The sequence below is a fragment of the Cervus canadensis genome, chromosome Y, assembly GCF_019320065.1.
Source record: "Cervus canadensis isolate Bull #8, Minnesota chromosome Y, ASM1932006v1, whole genome shotgun sequence".
In the NCBI taxonomy this organism is placed as follows: Eukaryota; Metazoa; Chordata; class Mammalia; order Artiodactyla; family Cervidae; genus Cervus; species Cervus canadensis.
In genome coordinates, this window is record NC_057420.1 from 4,491,040 (window position 1) to 4,502,311 (window position 11,272).

At 51.8% G+C, this 11,272-nt stretch overlaps 1 long non-coding RNA gene across 1 annotated transcript; it reads right to left on the reverse strand.

Annotated features, from left to right (window-relative positions):
* Positions 1–760: 760 nt before the first annotated feature.
* LOC122436472 lies at positions 761–1,571 on the reverse strand. The gene is made up of 2 exons (XR_006268022.1): positions 1,031–1,571; positions 761–948 (listed from the first exon to the last, which is right to left on the reverse strand). It is a non-coding gene; the product is annotated as an uncharacterized LOC122436472 (long non-coding RNA).
* Between the last annotated feature and the right edge of the window lie 9,701 nt (positions 1,572–11,272).

The window sequence follows — 11,272 nt, forward strand, 5'->3', positions numbered from 1 at the left end:
CATAGGCTTTCTCCCTTCTGTGTGTCCTCTGGTGTGTGATGACAGCTGACTTCTGACTAAAACTTAGCCCAAACTCTCCACAAACATAGAGCTTGTCCCCTGTGTGTGTGTTGTGTTGTCTGATGAGATGGGACTTCTGACTGAACCTTTGCCCACACTTCCCAAAAACATGGGGCTTGTCCCCTCTGTGTGTCTTCTGGAGTCTGATGAGTTTGGAACTCACACTGAACCGTCACCCACAACCCCCACAGACAGGGTTTCTCCCCTGTGTGTCCTCCGGCCTCTGAGAACTGACTTCTAACTGAATCATCACCCACACTCCCTGCAAACATAGGGTTTCTCCCCAGTGTGTGTCCCCGGAGTGTGACGACACCTGATTTCGAACTGAATATTTGCCCACACTTTCCACAAACACAGGGCATCTCCCCTGTGTGTCTCTTGTGTGGTCTGGTGAGATGGGACTTCTCACTAAAACCTTGCCGACACTCCGCACAAACATGGGGTTTCCACCTTTGTGTTTCTTCTGGAGTCTGATGAGACTGGACCTCACACTGAAGCTTCACCCACACCCCACACAAACAAAGCTTCTCCCCTGTGTGTCTTCTGGTGACTAATGAGAACTGACTTCCAACTGAAGATTCAACACACACCCTCAAACATAGGGTTTTTCCCATGTGTGTGTCTTCTGAAGTCGGATGAGACTGGACCTCACACTGAAGCTTCACCCACACTGCCCCCACAAACAGGACTTCTCTCCTGTGTGTCCTCCGGTCTTTAATGAGAATTGACTTCTAACCGAAGTTTCACCCACACTCCTTACAAACATACGATTTCTCCCTGGTGTGTGTGCTCGTGTGTGATGACAACTGACTTCTTACTGAAACATTGCCCACACTCCCCACAAATACGGGGCTTCTCCCCTGTGTGTCTTCTAGTCTCTAATGAGAACTGACATCTAACTGAAACCTCACCACACTCCCTGCAAACACAGGGATTTCCCCGGTGTGTGTACTCTGGTATGTGATAACACCTGACCTCTAACTGAAGCTTCACCCACACTCCCTGCAAACATAGGGTTTCTCCACGTTGTGTGTCCTCTGGGGTGTGAAGACACCTGCCTTCTGACTGAAACTTTGCATACACTCCCCACAAACATGGCGCTTCTCCTCTGTGTGTGTCTTCTGGAGTCTGATGAGATTGGAACTCACTGAAGCATCACCCACACCTCCCACAAACACGGCTTTCCCCTGTGTGCACTTTGGTCTGTGAGAAATCACTTCTAACTGAAGATTCAGCCACACTTCATGCAAACATATCGTTTCTACCCCTCTCTGTGTACTCTGTTGTGTGAGGACACCTGGCTTCTGAGACTTCGCACACACTCTCCACAAACATGAGACTTCTCCACTGTGTGTGTCTTTTGTAAATTAATGAGATGGAAATTCCCAATGAAACTTTGCCCACTCTCTCCACAAACATAGGCCTTCTACCCTGTGTGTGTGTCTTGTGTTGTCTGATGAGATAGGACTTCTCACTGAAAGCTTGCCCTCACTCCCCACAAACATGGGGCTTCTCCCCTGTGTGTCTTCTTCTTTCTGATGAGACTAGACCTCACACTGAAGCTTCACCCACATCCCTCCACAAACAGGGCTTCTCCCCTGTGTGTCCTCTGGTCTTTAATGAGAACGGACTTCTAACCGAAGCTTCACCCACACTCCTTGCAAACATACGATTTCTCCCAATGTGTGTGCTCCTGTGTGATGACACCTGACTTCTTACTGAAACTTTGCTCACACTCTCCACAAACATGGGGCTTCTCCCCTGTGTGTGTCTTCTGGAGACTGATGAGATTGGACCTCACACGGAAGCTTCAGCCACAACCCCCACAAACGGAGATTCTCCCCTGTGTGTCCTCGTCTCTGAGAACTGACTTCGAACTGAAGCTTCACCCACACTCCCTGCAAACATAGCGTTTCCCCTCTCTGTGTGTACTCTAGTGTGTGAGGACACCTGACTTCTGACTGAGACTTCGCCCACACTCTTCACAAACATAGGGCTTTTCCCCTAAGTCTGTTCTTTGTTATTTGATGAGATGGAACTTCTGACTGAACCTTTGCCCACTCTCTCCACAAACATACGCCTCCTCGCCTGTGTGTGTCTTCTGTTGTCTGATGAGATAGGACTTCTCACTCAAAGTTTGCCCCCACTCCCCACAAACATGGGCCTTCTCCCGTGTGTGTCTTCTGGAGTCTAATGAGGCTGGACCTCACACTGAAGCTCCACCCAGACCACTCACAAACTGGGCTTTGCCCCTGTGTGTTCTCTGGTCTCTAATGAGAACTGATTTCTAACTGAAGCTTCACCCACACTCCCTACAAACATAGGGTTTCTCCCTGGTGTGTGCCTTCTGCTGTGTGAGGACACCTGGCTTCTGACTGAAACTTCGCCCACTCTCTCCACAAACGTAGGGCTTCTCCCCTGTGTGTGGCTTCTGTTGTCTGCTGAGATAGGACTTCTCACTCAAAGTTTGCCCCCACTCCCCACAAACATGGGCCTTCTCCCGTGTGTGTCTTCTGGAGTCTAATGAGACTGGACCTCACACTGAAGCTCCACCCAGACCACTCACAAACACGGCTCCACACCTGTGTGTTCTCTGGTCTCTAATGAGAACTGACTTCTAACTGAAGCTTCACCCACATTCCCTACAAACATAGGGTTTCTCCCTGGTGTGTGTCTTCTGCTGTGTGAGGACACCTGGCTTCTGACTGAAACTTCGCCCACTCTCTCCACAAACGTAGGGCTTCTCCCCTGTGTGTGTCTTCCCCGATCACAGGGGAATTCTCACTGAAGCTTTGCCCGCACTCCCCACAAACATGGGGCTGCTCCCCTGTGTGTGTCTTCTGGAGTCTAATGAGACTGGACCTCACACTGAAGCTCCACCCAGACCACTCACAAACACGGCTCCACACCTGTGTGTTCTCTGGTCTCTAATGAGAACTGACTTCTAACTGAAGCTTCACCCACACTTCCTACAAACATAGGGTTTCTCCCTTGTGTGTGTCCTCTGCTGTGTGAGGACACCTGGCTTCTGACTGAAACTTTGCCCACTCTCTCCACAAAATTAGGGCCTCTCCCCAGTGTGTGGCTTCCCTGATCAGAGGGGAATTCTGACTGAACTTTGCCCACACTCCCCACAAACATGGGGCTGCTCCCCTGGGTGTGTCTTCTGGAGTCTGGTGAGACTGGACCTCAGACTGAAGCTTCACCCGCACTCTCCACAAACAGGCCTTCTCCCCTTACTGTTGCTAGTCTCTAATGAGAACTGACTTCTAACTGAAGCTTCACCCACAGTCCCTGCAAACATAGCGTTTCTTTCACCCCTCCCCTCTGTGTGTACACTGGTGTGTGAGGACACCTGACTTCTGAGACTTGGCCCCCACTCTCCACAAACATAGGCCTTCTTCCCAGTGTGTGGCGTCTCTTGTTTGATGAGATGGGACCTCTGACTGAAAGTGGGGGCCTACACTCCCCACAAACATGGGGCTTGTCCCCTGTGTGTCTTCTGGGGTCTGATGAGATTGGAACTCACACTGAACAGTCACCCACACCCCCCCCCCCGGCCCAGACAGTGCTTCTCCCCTGTGTCTCCTCTGGCCTCTGAGAACTGACTTCTACCTGATTCTTCACCCAGACTGCCTACAAATGTAGGGCTTCTCCCCGGTGTGTCCTGTGGTCTCTGAGACCTGACTTCTACCTGAAGCTTCGCCCACACTCCCTGCAAACACACGGTTCTCTCTGCTGGGTGTACTCTGGTCTGTGATGACACCTGACTTCTACCTGAAGCTTCACCCACACTCCCTGCAAACATGGGGTTTCTCCCCGGCGTGTGTCTTCTGCTGTGTGAAGACACCTGCCCTCTGACTGAAATTTTGCACACACTCCCCACAAACATGTGCTTTCAGCCCTGTGTGTGTCTTCTGGAGACTGATGAGATTGGACCTCACACGGAAGCTTCACCCACAACCCCCACAAACAGAGATTCTCCCTTGTGTGTCCTCTTCTCTCTGACAACTGACTTCGAACTGAAGCTTCACCCACACTCCCTACAAACGTACGGCTTCTTCCCTGTGTGTCCCCTGGTCTCTCAGACCTGACTTCTACCTGAAGCTTCACCCACACTCTCTGCAAACATACGATTTCTCCCTGGTGTGTGTGCTCCTATGTGATGACACCTGACCTCTTACTGAAACTTTGCTAACACTCCCCACAAACATGGCGCTTCTCCCCTGTGTGTGTCTTCTGGAGTCTGAGGAGATTGGACCTCACAAGGAAGCTTCACCCACAACCCCCACAAACAGAGATTCTCCCCTGTGTGTCCTCTTGTCTCTGACAACAGACTTCGAACTGAAGCTTCGCCCACACTCCCTGCAAACACAGGGTTCTCCCCGGTGGGTGTACTCTGGTCTGTGATGACACCTGACTTCTACCTGAAGCTTCACCCACACCCTCTGCAAACATAGGCTTTCAACCCGGGGAGTGTCCTCTGCTGTGTCAAGACACCTGCCTTCTGACTCAAACTTTGCACACACTCCCCACAAACATGGGGCTTCTCCCCTGTCTGTGTCTTCTGGAGTCTGATGCGACTGCAACTCACACGGAAGCTTCACCCACACACCCCAAAAACAGGGCGCTCGCCTGTGTGTCCTCTGGTCTGTGAGAACTGCATTCCAACTGAAGCTTCACCCACACTCCCTGCAAACATAGCCTTTCTCCCCCTCTGTGTGTACTGTTGGGTGAGCACACCTGACTTCTGAGACTTTGCCCACACTCTGCACACACACGGGGCTTCTCCCCTGTGTGTCTTCTTCTTTCTGATGAGACTAGACCTCACACTGAAGCTTCACCCACATCCCTCCACAAACAGGGCTGCTCCCCTGTGTGTCCTCTGGTCTTTAATGAGAACGGACTTCTAACCGAAGCTTCACCCACACTCCTTGCAAACATACGATTTCTCCCCATGTGTGTGCTCCTGTGTGATGACACCTGACTTCTTACTGAAACTTTGCTCACACTCTCCACAAACATGGGGCTTCTCCCCTGTGTGTGTCTTCTGGAGACTGATGAGATTGGACCTCACACGGAAGCTTCAGCCACAACCCCCACAAACAGAGATTCTCCCCTGTGTGTCCTCGTCTCTGAGAACTGACTTCGAACTGAAGCTTCACCCACACTCCCTGCAAACATAGCGTTTCCCCTCTCTGTGTGTACTCTAGTGTGTGAGGACACCTGACTTCTGACTGAGACTTCGCCCACACTCTTCACAAACATAGGGCTTTTCCCCTAAGTCTGTTCTTTGTTATTTGATGAGATGGAACTTCTGACTGAACCTTTGCCCACTCTCTCCACAAACATACGCCTTCTCGCCTGTGTGTGTCTTCTGTTGTCTGATGAGATAGGACTGCTCACTCAAAGTTTGCCCCCACTCCCCACAAACATGGGCCTTCTCCCGTGTGTGTCTTCTGGAGTCTAATGAGACTGGACCTCACACTGAAGCTCCACCCAGACCACTCACAAACTGGGCTTTGCCCCTGTGTGTTCTCTGGTCTCTAATGAGAACTGACTTCTAACTGAAGCTTCACCCACACTCCCTACAAACATAGGGTTTCTCCCTGGTGTGTGTCTTCTGCTGTGTGAGGACACCTGGCTTCTGACTGAAACTTCGCCCACTCTCTCCACAAACGTAGGGCTTCTCCCCTGTGTGTGGCTTCTGTTGTCTGATGAGATAGGACTGCTCAAAGTTTGCCCCCACTCCCCACAAACATGGGCCTTCTCCCGTGTGTGTCTTCTGGAGTCTAATGAGACTGGACCTCACACTGAAGCTCCACCCAGACCACTCACAAACAGGGCTCCACACCTGTGTGTTCTCTGGTCTCTAATGAGAACTGACTTCTAACTGAAGCTTCACCCACACTTCCTACAAACATAGGGTTTCTCCCTTGTGTGTGTCCTCTGCTGTGTGAGGACACCTGGCTTCTGACTGAAACTTTGCCCACTCTCTCCACAAAATTAGGGCTTCTCCCCAGTGTGTGGCTTCCCTGATCAGAGGGGAATTCTGACTGAACTTTGCCCACACTCCCCACAAACATGGGGCTGCTCCCCTGGGTGTGTCTTCTGGAGTCTGGTGAGACTGGACCTCAGACTGAAGCTTCACCCACACTCTCCACAAACAGGCCTTCTCCCCTTACTGTTGCTAGTCTCTAATGAGAACTGACTTCTAACTGAAGCTTCACCCACAGTCCCTGCAAACATAGCGTTTCTTTCACCCCTCCCCTCTGTGTGTACACTGGTGTGTGAGGACACCTGACTTCTGAGACTTGGCCCACACTCTCCACAAACATAGGCCTTCTTCCCAGTGTGTGGCGTCTCTTGTTTGATGAGATGGGACCTCTGACTGAAAGTGGGGGCCTACACTCCCCACAAACATGGGGCTTGTCCCCTGTGTGTCTTCTGGGGTCTGATGAGATTGGAACTCACACTGAACAGTCACCCACACCCCCCCCCCCGGCCCAGACAGTGCTTCTCCCCTGTGTCTCCTCTGGCCTCTGAGAACTGACTTCTACCTGATTCTTCACCCAGACTGCCTACAAACGTAGGGCTTCTCCCCGGTGTGTCCTGTGGTCTCTGAGACCTGACTTCTACCTGAAGCTTCGCCCACACTCCCTGCAAACACACGGTTCTCTCTGCTGGGTGTACTCTGGTCTGTGATGACACCTGACTTCTACCTGAAGCTTCACCCACACTCCCTGCAAACATGGGGTTTCTCCCCGGCGTGTGTCTTCTGCTGTGTGAAGACACCTGCCTTCTGACTGAAATTTTGCACACACTCCCCACAAACATGTGCTTTCAGCCCTGTGTGTGTCTTCTGGAGACTGATGAGATTGGACCTCACACGGAAGCTTCACCCACAACCCCCACAAACAGAGATTCTCCCTTGTGTGTCCTCTTCTCTCTGACAACTGACTTCGAACTGAAGCTTCACCCACACTCCCTACAAACGTACGGCTTCTTCCCTGTGTGTCCCCTGGTCTCTCAGACCTGACTTCTACCTGAAGCTTCACCCACACTCTCTGCAAACATACGATTTCTCCCTGGTGTGTGTGCTCCTATGTGATGACACCTGACCTCTTACTGAAACTTTGCTAACACTCCCCACAAACATGGCGCTTCTCCCCTGTGTGTGTCTTCTGGAGTCTGAGGAGATTGGACCTCACAAGGAAGCTTCACCCACAACCCCCACAAACAGAGATTCTCCCCTGTGTGTCCTCTTGTCTCTGACAACTGACTTCGAACTGAAGCTTCGCCCACACTCCCTGCAAACACAGGGTTCTCCCCGGTGGGTGTACTCTGGTCTGTGATGACACCTGACTTCTACCTGAAGCTTCACCCACACCCTCTGCAAACATAGGCTTTCAACCCGGGGAGTGTCCTCTGCTGTGTCAAGACACCTGCCTTCTGACTCAAACTTTGCACACACTCCCCACAAACATGGGGCTTCTCCCCTGTCTGTGTCTTCTGGAGTCTGATGCGACTGCAACTCACACGGAAGCTTCACCCACACACCCCAAAAACAGGGCGCTCGCCTGTGTGTCCTCTGGTCTGTGACAACTGCATTCCAACTGAAGCTTCACCCACACTCCCTGCAAACATAGCCTTTCTCCCCCTCTGTGTGTACTCTGATATGTGAGCACACCTGACTTCTGAGACTTCGCCCACACTCTGCACACACACGGGGCTTCTCCCCTGTGTGTCTTCTTCTTTCTGATGAGACTAGACCTCACACTGAAGCTTCACCCACATCCCTCCACAAACAGGGCTTCTCCCCTGTGTGTCCTCTGGTCTTTAATGAGAACGGACTTCTAACCGAAGCTTCACCCACACTCCTTGCAAACATACGATTTCTCCCCATGTGTGTGCTCCTGTGTGATGACACCTGACTTCTTACTGAAACTTTGCTCACACTCCCCACAAACATGGGGCTTCTCCCCTGTGTGTGTCTTCTGGAGACTGATGAGATTGGACCTCACACGGAAGCTTCAGCCACAACCCCCACAAACAGAGATTCTCCCCTGTGTGTCCTCGTCTCTGAGAACTGACTTCGAACTGAAGCTTCACCCACACTCCCTGCAAACATAGCGTTTCCCCTCTCTGTGTGTACTCTAGTGTGTGAGGACACCTGACTTCTGACTGAGACTTCGCCCACACTCTTCACAAACATAGGGCTTTTCCCCTAAGTCTGTTCTTTGTTATTTGATGAGATGGAACTTCTGACTGAACCTTTGCCCACTCTCTCCACAAACATACGCCTTCTCGCCTGTGTGTGTCTTCTGTTGTCTGATGAGATAGGACTGCTCACTCAAAGTTTGCCCCCACTCCCCACAAACATGGGCCTTCTCCCGTGTGTGTCTTCTGGAGTCTAATGAGACTGGACCTCACACTGAAGCTCCACCCAGACCACTCACAAACTGGGCTTTGCCCCTGTGTGTTCTCTGGTCTCTAATGAGAACTGATTTCTAACTGAAGCTTCACCCACACTCCCTACAAACATAGGGTTTCTCCCTGGTGTGTGTCTTCTGCTGTGTGAGGACACCTGGCTTCTGACTGAAACTTCGCCCACTCTCTCCACAAACGTAGGGCTTCTCCCCTGTGTGTGGCTTCTGTTGTCTGATGAGATAGGACTTCTCACTCAAAGTTTGCCCCCACTCCCCACAAACATGGGCCTTCTCCCGTGTGTGTCTTCTGGAGTCTAATGAGACTGGACCTCACACTGAAGCTCCACCCAGACCACTCACAAACAGGGCTTCGCCCTGTGTGTCCTCTGGTCTCTAATGAGAACTGACTTCTAACTGAAGCTTCACCCACACTCCCTACAAACATAGGGTTTCTCCCTTGTGTGTGTCCTCTGCTGTGTGAGGACACCTGGCTTCTGACTGAAACTTTGCCCACTCTCTCCACAAAATTAGGGCTTCTCCCCAGTGTGTGGCTTCCCTGATCAGAGGGGAATTCTGACTGAACTTTGCCCACACTCCCCACAAACATGGGGCTGCTCCCCTGGGTGTGTCTTCTGGAGTCTGGTGAGACTGGACCTCAGACTGAAGCTTCACCCACACTCTCCACAAACAGGCCTTCTCCCCTTACTGTTGCTAGTCTCTAATGAGAACTGACTTCTAACTGAAGCTTCACCCACAGTCCCTGCAAACATAGCGTTTCTTTCACCCCTCCCCTCTGTGTGTACACTGGTGTGTGAGGACACCTGACTTCTGAGACTTGGCCCACACTCTCCACAAACATAGGCCTTCTTCCCAGTGTGTGGCGTCTCTTGTTTGATGAGATGGGACCTCTGACTGAAAGTGGGGGCCTACACTCCCCACAAACATGGGGCTTGTCCCCTGTGTGTCTTCTGGGGTCTGATGAGATTGGAACTCACACTGAACAGTCACCCACACCCCCCCCGGCCCAGACAGTGCTTCTCCCCTGTGTCTCCTCTGGCCTCTGAGAACTGACTTCTACCTGATTCTTCACCCAGACTGCCTACAAACGTAGGGCTTCTCCCCGGTGTGTCCTGTGGTCTCTGAGACCTGACTTCTACCTGAAGCTTCGCCCACACTCCCTGCAAACACACGGTTCTCTCTGCTGGGTGTACTCTGGTCTGTGATGACACCTGACTTCTACCTGAAGCTTCACCCACACTCCCTGCAAACATGGGGTTTCTCCCCGGCGTGTGTCTTCTGCTGTGTGAAGACACCTGCCTTCTGACTGAAATTTTGCACACACTCCCCACAAACATGTGCTTTCAGCCCTGTGTGTGTCTTCTGGAGACTGATGAGATTGGACCTCACACGGAAGCTTCACCCACAACCCCCACAAACAGAGATTCTCCCTTGTGTGTCCTCTTCTCTCTGACAACTGACTTCGAACTGAAGCTTCACCCACACTCCCTACAAACGTACGGCTTCTTCCCTGTGTGTCCCCTGGTCTCTCAGACCTGACTTCTACCTGAAGCTTCACCCACACTCTCTGCAAACATACGATTTCTCCCTGGTGTGTGTGCTCCTATGTGATGACACCTGACCTCTTACTGAAACTTTGCTAACACTCCCCACAAACATGGCGCTTCTCCCCTGTGTGTGTCTTCGGGAGTCTGAGGAGATTGGACCTCACAAGGAAGCTTCACCCACAACCCCCACAAACAGAGATTCTCCCCTGTGTGTCCTCTTGTCTCTGACAACTGACTTCGAACTGAAGCTTCGCCCACACTCCCTGCAAACACAGGGTTCTCCCCGGTGGGTGTACTCTGGTCTGTGATGACACCTGACTTCTACCTGAAGCTTCACCCACACCCTCTGCAAACATAGGCTTTCAACCCGGGGAGTGTCCTCTGCTGTGTCAAGACACCTGCCTTCTGACTCAAACTTTGCACACACTCCCCACAAACATGGGGCTTCTCCCCTGTCTGTGTCTTCTGGAGTCTGATGCGACTGCAACTCACACGGAAGCTTCACCCACACACCCCAAAAACAGGGCGCTCGCCTGTGTGTCCTCTGGTCTGTGAGAACTGCATTCCAACTGAAGCTTCACCCACACTCCCTGCAAACATAGCCTTTCTCCCCCTCTGTGTGTACTCTGATATGTGAGCACACCTGACTTCTGAGACTTCGCCCACACTCTGCACACACACGGGGCTTCTCCCCTGTGTGTCTTCTTCTTTCTGATGAGACTAGACCTCACACTGAAGCTTCACCCACATCCCTCCACAAACAGGGCTTCCCCCCTGTGTGTCCTCTGGGCTTTAATGAGAACGGACTTCTAACCGAAGCTTCACCCACACTCCTTGCAAACATACGATTTCTCCCCATGTGTGTGCTCCTGTGTGATGACACCTGACTTCTTACTGAAACTTTGCTCACACTCTCCACAAACATGGGGCTTCTCCCCTGTGTGTGTCTTCTGGAGACTGATGAGATTGGACCTCACACGGAAGCTTCAGCCACAACCCCCACAAACAGAGATTCTCCCCTGTGTGTCCTCGTCTCTGAGAACTGACTTCGAACTGAAGCTTCACCCACACTCCCTGCAAACATAGCGTTTCCCCTCTCTGTGTGTACTCTAGTGTGTGAGGACACCTGACTTCTGACTGAGACTTCGCCCACACTCTTCACAAACATAGGGCTTTTCCCCTAAGTCTGTCCTTTGTTATTTGATGAGATGGAACTTC